Source organism: Rhinopithecus roxellana, chromosome 16, assembly GCF_007565055.1.
Source record: "Rhinopithecus roxellana isolate Shanxi Qingling chromosome 16, ASM756505v1, whole genome shotgun sequence".
In the NCBI taxonomy this organism is placed as follows: domain Eukaryota; kingdom Metazoa; phylum Chordata; class Mammalia; order Primates; family Cercopithecidae; genus Rhinopithecus; species Rhinopithecus roxellana.
Genome location: NC_044564.1, coordinates 90048222 through 90061819, shown reverse-complemented (window position 1 = coordinate 90061819; position 13598 = coordinate 90048222). Strand labels below are relative to the sequence as shown.

The following is a 13598-nucleotide window of genomic DNA, read 5'->3' as shown; positions in this document are numbered from 1 at the left end:
GTTTTTGTATATGATTGAAGGTAAGTTGTTATCAACTTAAAATAAATCATTATAACTACAATCATGCATTTCTTAATGTGGATATGTTCTGAATAATGCCTCATTATGCAATTTGTCATGGTGTGAATATCACAGAGTACACTTACACAGAATTAGATAATACTGCCTACTACACACCCAAGCTATATGGTATAACCTATTGCTTCCAGGCTACAAATCTATATACAGCATTGTACTATACTGAATGCTGTAGGCAACTGTAATACAATGACAAGCATTTGTGTATCTAAATGTATCTAGACATATAAAAGGTACAATAAAAATGTTACAACCTTATGGGACCACCGTTGTATATGTGGCCCATCATTGACCAAAACATCCTTTTGTGGCACATGATAGCATATGATGTTTTATGTAAGCCTCATGATAATCACAAAGACGAAACATGTAATAGATACACAAATGAGAATTTTACCACATGTTTAAAAAAGAATTAATACAAAGAAACAGCAAAGAATCAAAGTATACCACTACAGAAAACAATCAAAATAATCAAATCATGCACAGCAAGAGAGAAATAAAAGAACAAAGAAACTATAAAATGCCTATCAATAGCTACTTCAAATATCAGTGGACCAAATTAGCGAAACAAAAGACCCAGAGTGGCTGAATGGAGAGTAAAACAAGAACCAAATATACGTCACCTATAAGAGACTCTCTTCACCTTCAGAGACACACATAGACTGAAAGGGAAGAGAGGGAACAACAAAAAAAGAAAGAGTAGCTATTCTTACAACAAACAAAATAGACTTTAAGTCAAAAACTGTAACAAGAGACAAAGAAAGTCATTATAGAATGATACAAGGGTCAAGAAGATATAACTACTGCATCAAGAAGATATAACTACTGCATCAAGAAGATAGAACTACTGCAGATACATATTCTCCCAACATCGGAGCACCTAATTATATAAAGCAAATATCAACAAATCTGAAGACAGAAGTAGACAACAATAATACAATAATAGTAGGGACTTTCCATATCCCACTGTCAACAATGGATTCATCATTCAGACAGACAATCAATAAGGAAACAGCTGACTTGAACTACACTATAGATCAAATGGACCAGATATACAGGACATTCCTTTCTAAAACAGCAAAATACATATTCTTCTCGAGCATACACAGTACATTCTCCAACATATGTCATATATTAGGCCAGAAAACAAGTCTTAGCAAATTTAAGAAGGTTGAAATATTATCAAGTATTCTTTTTGACCACAATGGCATGAAACTGAAAATTAAAAACAGGAGAAAACTTAGAAAAGTGACAAATATGTGGAAATCAACCAATACACTCCTGAACAACCAATAGATCAAATAAAACATAAAAAATAAAATAAAATATCTTGAGACAAATTAAAATGAAAGCACAACATACTAAAACTTATGAGATGCAGCAAAAGCCATTCTAACAGGGAAGTTTATACGGATAAGTGCTAAATGAAGAAAACAGATCTCAAAAAAATATATACCTCAAAGAAATAGAAAAAAAAATCAAGCCCAAAATTAGAAGAAGGAAGGAACTAACAAAGATCATAGCAGAAATAAGTGAAATAGACTAGAAAAACAATAGAAAAGATCAATGACACAAAAAGCTGCTTTTTTGAAAAGATAATAAAAATTGACCAACCTTTCACTAGGCTAAGAAGAGAGAAATCTCAAATAAATAAAATTAGAACAAAAAAGGAGATATTAAAATTGGTACCATAGAAATGCAAAGGATAATAACAGTCTAAACAACTATGGGTCAAAATTGTTTAACTGAGAAGAAATAAAGAAATTTCTAGAAACATACATCCACTAAGACTGAAACATGAAGAAGTAGAAAATCAAAACAAATAATGAGTAAAAATAATGAGTTAGTAGTCAAAAAGCTCCTGAAAAAGGAAAATCAAGACCAGATAGCTTAGTGGAGAATTCTAAAAAGTGTTTAAAGAAGAATTCGTATCATCACTTCACAAACTCTTCCAAAAGTTGAAGAGGAGGGAACATTTCCAAACATTTTTTATGAGGCCAGCATTACCCTGATAACAAAGACAGAAAAGGACACTACAAGGATGACATGTTTTTAAGGTGCAAATAATGTATTCTTGGATTTGAAAATACAGGATTTGTTTGTACAAAGATTTGTGTGTGGATAGGTGGATGTGTACTGGTGTGTGCATGCATACATACACAAGCTTACCTTGTTTCATTGCACTTCACTTTATTATGCTTCTCGGATATTGCATTTTTTACAGATTGAAGGTTTGTGGCAACCCTGCATCAAGCAAGTCTACCAGTGACACTTTTCTGGTAGCATGTGCTTATTTTGATCTCTGCATTACATTTTTGTAATTCTTGCAATATTTCAAATGTTTTGTTATTATTATATCTGTTATGGTGATCTGTGATCAGTGATCATTGATATTACTATTGTCATTGTTTTGGGGCATCACAAACCATGCTCCCCAAAAGACAATGAGCCTAATTGATACATATGTGTATTCGAATGGTTCCATCGATCTGACCTTTCTCCATCTCCCCCTCTCCTCAGGTCTCCCTGTTTTCTGAGACACAGCACTATTGAAATTAGGCCAATTAATAACTCTACAAAGGCCTCTATGTGTTCAAGTGAAAGTAAGAGTCACACATCTCTTACTATAAATCAAAAGTGAGAAATGATTAAGCTGAGTGAGGAAGGCATGTAAAAAGCCGAGACAGGCCAAAAGCTAGGCTTCCTGCACCTAACAGTTAGCCAAGCTGTGCACGCAAAAAAAAAAGTTCTTGAAGGAAATTAAGTGTTACTCCAATGAACACATGAGTGGTATGAAAGTGAAACAGCCTTATTGCTGATATGGAGAAGGTTTGAGTGGTTTGGATAGAAGATCAAACCAACCACAACATTTCCTTAAGCCAAATCCTAATCCAGAGCAAGGCCCTAACTCTCCTTAATTCTCTGAAGGCTGAGAGAGGTTAGGAAGCTACAGAAAAAAAGTTTGAAGCTAGCAGAGATTGGTTCATGAGGTTTAAGAAAAGAAGTCGTCTCCATAAGATAAAAGTGCAAGGAAAAGCAGCAAGTGCTGATGTAGAAGCTGCATGAAATCATCCATAAGATCACCTAAGATAAGCAACAAAGCTGGCTACACCACACAGAGGTTTTTACTGCAGATAAAACAACATTATATTGGAAGAAGATGTCATCCAGGACTTTCATAGCCAGGTAGCAAAATAAATGCCTGGCTTCAAAGCTTCAAAGAACAGGATGACTCTTTGGTTAGGGGCTTAAGCTGAAGCCAAAGCTCAACTACCATTCTGAAAATTCTAGGGCCCTTGAGAACTATGCTACATCTACTCTGCCTGTGCTCTATAACTGGGACAAAGCCTGAATGACAGCACATCTGTTTATCACATGAATAGTTTAAGCTCACAGCTGAGCTTCAAAAAAAGATCCCTTTCAAAATATTGTTCATTGACAATTTACCTGGTCACCCAAGAGCTCTGATGGAGAACTACAAGGAAATTAATGCTGTTTGCATGCCTGCTAATACAACATCCATTCTGCAGCCCATGGATCAATGAGTAATTTAGACTTTCAAGGCTGATTATCTGAGAAATACATTTCAGAAGGCTGTAGCCACCATGTATAGTAGTTCCTTCGATAGATCTGGGCAAAGTAAGTTTAAAACCTTCTAGAAAGGATTCACCATTCTAAAAGCATTTGCAATTCATGGGAGGAGGTCAACATATCAACATTAAAAGAAATTTGAAAGAAGTTGATTCCAATCCTCATGGATGACTTCAGGGGTTCAAGATTTCAGTGCAAGAAGTAACTGCAGATGTGGTGGAAATAGCAAGAGAACTAAGATGAAAAGATATGAGGAGAATTTAAGATGTGGCTGAATTGCTGAAATCTCATGATAAAATTTTAACACATGAGAACTTGGATGAGCAAAGAAAGTGGTTTCTCGAGGTGGAACCTACTCCAGGTGTAGATGCTGTGCAACCTTGTTGAAACGACAACAGAGTATTTAGAAAATTGCATAAACTTAGTGGATAAAGCAGTGGCAGGGTTTGAGAGAATTGTCTCTGATTTGAAGGAGGTTCTACTGTGGGTAAAATGCTACCAAACAGCATTGCATGCTACAGAGGAATCTTGAAAGAAATAGTCAATTGATGCAGCAAACTTCATTGTTGTCTTGTTTTAAGAAATTGCCACAGCCACCTCACCTCCAGCAGCTCCCACATGATCAGTCAGCAGCCACAACACTGAGGCAAGGCCACCGACCAGCAAAAAGAACTTGATGTCGAGGGCTCAGGTGATTGATAGCATATTTAAAGAGTAAAATCATTTTTGACTAAGGCATGTACATTGACTTTTTTAGACATAATATTATTGCCCATTTAGTAGACTACAGTATAGTATAGATCTAACTTTTATATGCACCAAGAAACCAAAAATTCTGTGTGATTTGCTTTATTGCCATATTTGTTTTACTGCAGAACTGGCCACCAGAATCCTCCCTTCCCCTAGAAAGCCCTTCTCCCAAGCCACCTGTGTTTTCCCCTCACCCATCATACCCCCCTCATTCTCTGGCCTGCGCTCCACTCCTCCAAAGTCTTCATTTCTGCCCCACTGCTGGACTGCACTCTGACTCCGTCTCCCCGTGACTCAATGGCAGTTCCACTGGGCACTGCCCCAAAGAGCTCATCTCCACAGTGGCCTGAAACCAAACCCACAGTGTCTCTGAGGTATGCCTATAGAGCAGTCTCATAAGTTATTATGCACTTTAAGCATTACCAAGTCCAGAACTGTAAATGCTATACATTTACAGAAATACCACTCGAAGGTGTAACTACTAATAATCTTTCATAATCAGAACTACAATTTTGAATATTAATTATTTTAATTGGGGGGAGGGGCCAAGATGGCTGAGTAGAAACAGCTCTACTCTGAGCTCCCACTGAGACAAACACGAACAGCGAGGGATTTCTGCATTTCTAACTGAAGTATCCAGACTCCCTCATTGGGACTGACCAGGCAGTTGGTGTGACCCTTGGAGAGCAAGGAAAAGCAGAGTCGGGCGACAGTTCACCCAGGAGCTGCACAGGGCAAAGGGACCTCCCTCCCCCAGCCAAGGGAGGCAGTGAGGGATTGTGCTGCCCGCCCGGGGAACTGTGCTTTTCCCACAGACTTTTGCAAACCCCAGATCAGGTCATCCCTTTGTGAGTCCACACCACCAGGGCCCTGGGTCCCAAGCACAAAGCTGTGCAGACCCATAGTAGGGACTCCAGTCGGCAGGGAAGTGAGCTGCAGGGGTTTTTGCACGCTCTGGTGGCTCACAGAACTCCAGTGGAGCAGGAGATCCATCAACTTCCATGAGAAGGGGACTGAAGCCAGGGAGCCAAGCAGACCCACTCCCACGGAACCCCACAAGCGAAGACCCACTGGCATGGAATCCCCACTGGCCAGCACAGCATCCTGGAGTCTGCTTAAGAAGACCAAGTTTCTGCTGGGAGGGGTGACCTCCATTATTGTGGGTCTAGTTGGCGGTTTTGCCCTGTCAGTGCTAGGAAGACTGGGTGGTTTGTGCTGGGCAGAATTCCCCACAGTGCAGTACAGTGGCTGTGGCAGATATACCATTATTGTATATCCAAAGGAATATAAATCATTCCATTACAAAGATACATGCATGTGTATGTTCATTGCAGCACTGTTCCCAATAGCAAAGACATGGAGTCAACCCAAATGCCCACCAATGATAGACTGGATAAAGAAAATGTGGTACATAGACACCATGGAATACTACGCAGCCATAAAAGGGAATGAGATCAAGTCCTTTGCAGGGACATGGATGAAGCTGGAAGCCATTATCCTCAGCAAACTAATGCAGGAACAGAAAACCAAATACCACATGTTCTTACTTACGAGTGGGAGCTGAACAATGAGAACATATGGACACAGGGAGGGGAACAACACATACTGGCACCTGTCTGGGGAGGGCCGGTGGTAGGGAGAGCATCAGGAAAAATAGCTAATGCATGCCGCTTTTAATACCTAAGTGAGGGGTTGATAGATGCAGCAAACCACCATGGTACACATTTGCCTGTGTAAGAAAACTGCATGTCTTGCACATGTACCCCGAAACTTAATAAAATAAATACATAAATAAAATTTTAAAAAATCTTAATGGCATGTGGGTAGGTCCCTTTGATTCAAAGTGAGATAGAAATAATTTTTTAAAACTTACTTTTCAAAATTTGCAAAACTACAAAGGGTAAAAGAAATGTACGTTTTGTCCCTGGATTGATATAAGACAAAAACATTGTGTGGGAAAGCTGGAGTTGAGGACGAACGAGATTCTGAGAATAAAAATCCCTGGTACATAGCCAAAATTTCAGAGTCAACTTCAGATTTTCAAGGGCAATAGAATAGGTAACCTGAAGCCACCGTCTCCAACAGATAAAAGGAACCAGGTATTATCTGTGTTCCAGGGAGAAAACATAGAAAATTGGCTGAGTTCTATCACTGACAAAACTTAGTGGGAAGGAGGGATCTGGAAGGTGGGAGGGTGGAGGGATCCCGGCTTGGAGGGTGGGGAAGGGCTGTGCTTCAGCCTCCCCTCCCGCTGCCCCTCCCCCCTCGCTGCCCCTCCCCAACAAAAGAGCCCTTTGTGATGTGAAGGCCCCAGCTCTGTGATGCAGGCCTGGGCCCCAGTCCCTAGTCTCCACGGGGATGCCCAGAGCTCAGTTGCTTGAAAGCAACGCGCCTATTCACATGGAGAATCTTCCTTTTCCTCTAAAATTACTTAGTGCCTCGTCGCTAAACGCCCCCAGCTCCACACCATGGGTGTTGGATATCTTCCTCACCTTGGTGTTCGCCCTGGGGTTCTTCTTCCTATTACGCCCCTACTTCTCTTACCTCCGTTGTGACGACCCACCCTCACCATCGCCGGGGAAGAGAAAGGTAAGGAGCCCTCAGTCCGGACCCACAGAGCTTGATTCTTTTTATTATTAGTTCCACTTTTCCAAATCCAGTGGAGAGACTTCTGCCATGGGAAGTCTCAGGAGAGACCAGAACATCATATTTCCAGAGAGAGGCAGGGCAGCCAGGGTTGGTAGGGGTAGATCGTGTACTGTGATTTCCATCCCAAGCTCTCAGTCCGTCTGTGGGGGAGCGCAGGAGGCGTCAAGACAAAATCAAACCTGTGGGCTCAGCGCCAGGACCGGTCATGAGACGGAGGAGGTCTCTGTCCGACGCCAGACCCTGAGCCCTGGCTCATCAGCTCCTGGGGCAGGTGGCTCGGGGCCCAGTCTCCTCTGTATGGGGTGATCTGGGGGCTGTGCTGAGCCCCCGAGGGCTTCCCACTGGGGCCTGGCGTCTCCTCTGGTCTCCTGGGAAGCAGAATCCTACCTGACAGCTCAGCGGTGCTTGCGGGCCTGAGCCTGGGTGTTCCTCGAGCAGAGGAACAGGGACTGACGGCCTCATATTGAAAATCCCTCTTTGTGTGTGTATGTGTGTGTGTGTTTTTTTTGAGACTTAGTCTTGCTCTGCCGCACAGGCTGCAGTGAAATGGAGCGATATCGGCTCACTGCAACCTCTGCTTCCCGAGTTCAAGCTATTCTCCTGTCTTAGCCTCCTGAGTAGCTGGGATTACAGGCATCCGCCACCACGCCCAGCTAATTTTTGTATTTTTAGTAGAGACGGGGTTTCACCATGGCCAGGCTCGTCTCAAACTCCTGACCTCGGGTGATTCACCTACCTCGGCCTCCCAAAGTGCTCGGATTACAGGCGTGAGCCACCGCGCCCGGCCCCCTCTTCCTGTTTTTCTAAGAAGAAAAGCAGTTTGTCATCCATTGAAACATGAGTGGGAGGAAGCACACAGACCTCCCTGAGCGAGACAGAGCCATGCGGTTCGTGAGTGCAGCGTGCGGCGGCTGGGCTGGGGCGGAGACTGAGAGCCGGTCCTAGCTCCTCTCCCTTTCTTGTCTCCCAGTGTCATCTTGTCTCCCCGCGTCATCTTGTCTCCCAGTGTCCAGTAGGGCGGAGAGGGAGGCCCAGAGGCAGGATGAAAAACCACAGTCTGAGAGGTAAGGCTCTGCCAGGGCACACCAGAGTTAATTTGATCCCGTCTGTCCTGGAGGGAACTGACTCTGAAGAAGTCAGTTGAAGAAGCCTGAGGCGGGGGCTCATAGGAAGGAAATCAAAACCCCGGGTCCTTCTCAGATTCCCTGCTGGAATGAAGCCTTGGTGGGCCAGGGACTGGGCCTTACCCAGCAGGGGGCAGCGTGTGTGTAGTGGGGAGAACAATGCCTGCCTGGATTGGGGGGTGGTGAGGGGGCCTCCTGGCCCCTGGGAACAGCTGTTCAACTCTGCTAAGGCTGATTCCTCTTTGAGACCACCCCAGTCCTTTCTCCCCACAGGGCAGTTGTGAGGACTGTGGGGGTGGGAGGGTCCGTGTGTGGAAGCCTTTGTGAATGACAAAGCCCTGCCTGCCATGCCTTGCTATTACCCTCGGGGCCATGTGGCTCTGGACACAGATGTGCGGGTTCCAGGGTCTAATTCCCCATGGTCTTCCCTAAAGAAACATGCACTCATCCTCCTGTGAGATCCCAGGCCCCTCCTGCACTGCCCTCACCCGGTCTCCTGATTTCCAGCTTGTAGAGCTTGCCAGAGAGACCTGGAGGAGATTTGGAACCTGTTTTCACAACTGCAGAGGTGAGGCACTTCCCATTCCCTTCATCCTTCCTACCAGGGCTGGGATGTGACCCCAGGGCCATAGGCAGCCTGGAGATGACCTGGGATGTGGAGACCAGGGGGACAGAGGATGGGAGTAAAACCCTGGGGCAAGGGGTAGCAGGAGAATTGCGCAGTTAGGATGTGGGGTGGTGGAGGGGCGGTGACCCGAGCTCCCACTCTGCCCCTGGCCCTACCTGCTCCTGGCTGCAGCTTGTGCCTCCTGTCTCCTGCAGCCTCCTGGGGCCACATCCTGACAAAGGTGACTTTGGTCAGCTCTCCGGTCCAGACCCCCCAGGTGAGGTGGGCAAAAGAGCACCTGACGGAGCCTCCGGGTCCTCTCATGAGCCTGTGGAAGATGCCGCTCCCATGCTTTCCCCGTTAGCTTCCCCGGATCCTCGAACCAAGCATCCTCAGCATCTGGCCTCCGCCCCATCACCAGGCCCAATGACCACCTCAGTCTCCTCCCTAAGTGCCTCCCAGCCACCAGAACCTTCCCTTTCCCCAGAAAGCCCCTCACCCGAGCCACCTGCACTTTTCCCTCACCCACCACACACCCCTGATCCTCCGGCCTGCTCTCCGTCTCCTCCAAAAGCTTTCCCTGCTCCTCCCCTGCGGGACTCCACTCTGATAATTCCATCTCACTGTGACTCAGTGGCACTTCCACTGGGCACCGTCCCTCAAAGCTTGTCGCCACGTAAGGATTTGGCAGCTTCTGTCCCAGCCATCTCAGGCCTTGGCGGCTCAAACAGTCAAGTTTCTGCCTTCTCCTGGTGGCAGGAGACTACCAGAACCTGGTGTGTCTTCAACTCGTCAGTCCAGCAAGATCATCTTTCCCACCACCCACCAGAGACCTGTCAGATGGAAGCTGGTAGCCCAGTTTTACTCAACTCTGATGGCCAGAATGGCATGGGTATACAAGTCACAGAAAGAGCCAAGGTCGACATTTCGGAGGAAAAAGAAAACAATGGATCCTTTCCAAAACAAATGAGCCCAGAAAAGCACTTGAATTCTTTGGGGAATTTGGTTAAATCACTGGATGCTGAGCAGGACCCCACAACTCCAAAACCCTTCTGGAACATGGGCGAGAACTCCAAACAGCTGCCCAGTCCTCAGAAGCTCTCAGATCCTAGGATCTTGCAGGAAAGTTTTCAGAAGAATTATAGCCAGCTTTTCTGGGGCCTCCCCTCTCTGCACAGCGAATCCCTGGTGGCTAATGCCTGGGTCACTGAAAGGTCTTACACTTTACAGTCTCCTCCTTTCTTGTTCAATGGGATTTCCAATGTCTGCCCAATTCGAAGGGAGACTACAATGTCCCCACTGCTTTTCCAGGCCCAGGCCCTGTCCCATCTGGGGCCCGAGTCCCAACCCTTTATTTCATCCACGCCCCAATTCCGGCCCATACCTATGGCTCAGGCCCATCTTCAGTCCTCTTTCCCAGTCCTATCTCCTGCTTTTCCATCCCCGATTAATAACTCTGGAGTAGCTTGCCCTGCATCGCAGAATAAACTGCAAGCTCTCTGCCTACCTGAAACTCAGCACCCTGAATGGCCTTTGTTGAGGAAACAACTAGAAGGTGGGTTGGCTTTACCCTCTAGGGTCCAAAAATCTCAGGCTGTGTTTAGTGTCTCCACTCCTAACCTTCCCCAGGAAAGCTTGCCATCCATTCTGCCTGAGAACTTTCCAATCAGTCCTGAAGTCCGGAGACAACTGGAGCAACACATTCAAAAGTGGTTCATTCAACACCAGGGCAACCTGGGAAGGATCCAAGAGTCTCTGGATCTGATGCAGCTTCGGGACGAATCGTCAGGGACAAGTCAGGCCAAGGGCAAACCCAGGCCCTGGCAGTCCTCCACGTCCACAGGCGAAAGCAGCAAGGAGGCACAGAAGGTGAAGTTCCAGCTGGAGGGGGACCCGTGCCCACATCTGGGGCAAATTCTGGGGCAGACCCCGCAAAATCTATCCAGGGGCATGGAAAGCTTCCCAGGGAAGGTTCTGGGGGCGACCTCTGAGGAGTCGGAAAGGGACTTGAGGAAGCCCTTGAGGAGTGACTCGGGAAGTGATTTATTAAGACGCATAGAGAGGAATTGTATAGAAAACGTCCTGAAAGCCCACGTGCGCAGGAAGTTGGGCCAGATGAACGAGGGCTTCATCCCTGTGAGAGTGCGTCGATCCTGGCTTGCTGCCAACCAGGCTTTTCCCGTGTCCAACACCCACATGAAAACCAGCAATCTAGCACCCCTGAAAAGTGGGAAAGCCTATGTGAACACAGCCCAGGTGCTTCCCTTCCTTGAGCCGTGTACTCAGCAGGTGCTGGGAGCCCATATTGGGAGGTTATGGGCCAAACACAGGTGGGGTCTACCCCTCAGGGTCCTCAAACCCATTTAGTGCTTTAAACTGGAAAAGGTTTCGTCCTAGTCCCTTACACAGCTTGCCGGTCCCTCCTCAGCCACCTGTGAATCTGGGGCTGGCTCAAAAGTTGAGGTGGCCACGTTCCTTAGCGAGCAACCAATGGCAAATCTGAGAAAGCAGGTGCTGACCAAAGCATCGGACGTGCCAGAGAGTCTTCTGGCCTCTTCCCCTGCATGTAAGCAGTTCCAGAGGCCCCGCCAGGGATCCCATCTTGGAATGATCATGGGCCCTTGAAGCCTCCTCCAGCTGCACAGGAGGGCAGGTGGCCATCTAAGCCCCTCACATACAGCCTCATAGGCAGCACCCAGCAGAGCAGGAGCTTAGGAGCCCAGTCTTCAAGGGCTGTAGAGACCAGGGAGGCAGTGCCACAACCCAGAGTCCCCTCAGGAACCCCTATGCTGGCAAACCTCCAAGCCACAAGGGAAGATGTGCATGGTTTCGAGGCTCCAGGGACCAGCAAAAGTTCTCTACTCCCTAAAATGTCTGTCTCCCAAGATCCAAGACAGCTGTGTCTTATGGAGGAGGTTATTAGTGAATTTGAGCCTGGAATGGCCAAGAAGTCAGAGACCCAGCCTCAAGTTTGTGCCACTGTTGTGCTCCTTCCAGATGAGCAAGCGTCTGTTCTGCCCCTGGCTGCAGAGAATTTGGCTCCTCAAGTGCCCCAGGGCCATCTCCAGAGCACGCCTGCTGGTAACATGCAGGCTTCCCAGGAGCTACGTGACCTCATGGCAGCCAGAAGGAGCAACTTGGGGCACAGGGAGCCCAAGAACCCAAACTGTCAAGTCTCATGCAAGAGACAAAGCCCGATATTTCCCCCTACTCACAAGAGTGAGAACTCTAGGAAGCCCAACTTAGAAAGACATGAAGAAAGGCTTGAAGAATTGAAGACTCCTCAACTTACCCCGGTCAGAAAAACAGAAGACACTCATCAGGATGAAGGTGTCCGGCCATTGCCATCAAAGAAACAACCTCCTTCAATAAGCCACTTTGGAGAAAACATCAAGCAATTTTTTCAGCGGGTTTTCTCAAAGGAAAAAAGCAAGCCAGCACCAGTCACTGCTGAGAACCAAAAAACAGGAAAAAACAGGTCCTGTGTGTACAGCAGCAGTGCTGAAGCTCAGGGACTCATGACAGCAGTCGGACAGATGCTGGAGGAGAAAATGTCACTTTGCCATGCACGCCAGGCCTCGAAGGTAAATCAGCACAAACAGGAGTTTCAAGCTCCAGTCTGTGGGTTCCCCTGCAACCACAGGCACCCCTTCTCATTCTACTCAGAACACAGCAGAATGCTGAGCTGTGCCGCCAGCAGTCAACAAGCCACTCTCAAGAGCCAGAGTTGTCCCAACAGAGAGAGGCAAATCAGAGATCAACAGCCCCTGAAAAGTGTCCGGTGCAACAATGAGCCATGGGGCCTGCAACATCCCCAGTTCTTGCTCCCCAAGAAAGCTGTATCCCCAGTCAGTCCCCCTCAGCACTGGCCGAAGACACCCGGTGCCTCCAGCTACCATCACCACTGTCCCAGGCACTGTCTTCTTCGGGGAGGTATCTAATTTGGTCTAATTTTTTAGCCTTCCTTAGAGAAAAACAAGTCCCCAAGAAAAAATTCACTCTATGTAGAGAACAAATATTTTCTCTCATGTTAGTACATAATATTCCACAATATATATGGTTTTTTATTCACGAGAGGGTGATGGCTTTGATTTGTGCTGTGCTTGGTGTGGGCTTGGTTTCTAGAAGCAACAGGACATGGACGGGGGCTGACAGTGATGCTGCAAGCCCACCTTCATCCTGAGTTCCTTTACTGAACCTTACGTTTCCGTAACACTGTCTTTACACAAACAACAAAAAATTCTAAAAACAAGATAAGAAAAACCTATGAAGAGCCCACTCTGAAATACGGTTCAACCCATCTTTCCACTACTTACTGTCTACCTCAAAGTTTATGCAGCTCTAGGGAGAAGGTTTGCAGAGATGTCACAGGGCTGAACATCGCCATGCAGGCTCCAGGAAGTGCCAGAGCCCAGTAGCTTCCTGTGTCACAAAACAGTGGAAGTTTGGGTGGGAGAGTGCTGGGCCCTGAGTTCAGAAGTGGGAGAAGTCTTGCCCCTGGGTATCCTGGTGGAGAATAGATAATGCCTGCCCCTGGGAAGCCCCTTCTCTCCCTGACAAAGGCTGGGATGGAGATGGGCCCTCTTAGCTCAACGTGCGAAGCGCAGAGTCCCCATCCCACTGCCTCTCCCTTTCTCGCACTCTGGAGTGGCGGTGGGGACAGACCTGCCAGCTCTGTGCATGTGTAGGTGGGGGTCGGGGAGCAGGGGGGGTAGCCTTCATGGAGGCTGCTGAGGGCCGTGAACTTCCCTGCCCCAAACGAGTGAACGACCGTGCTCCTGGGTCACCTGGCTTTG

General features: G+C 47.1%; 1 pseudogene; it reads left to right on the top strand.

The window, feature by feature from the left end:
• The first annotated feature begins 6780 nt into the window (after positions 1-6780).
• Positions 6781-12743, top strand: LOC115893972 (annotated as a pseudogene).
• The last annotated feature ends 855 nt before the right edge of the window (positions 12744-13598 follow it).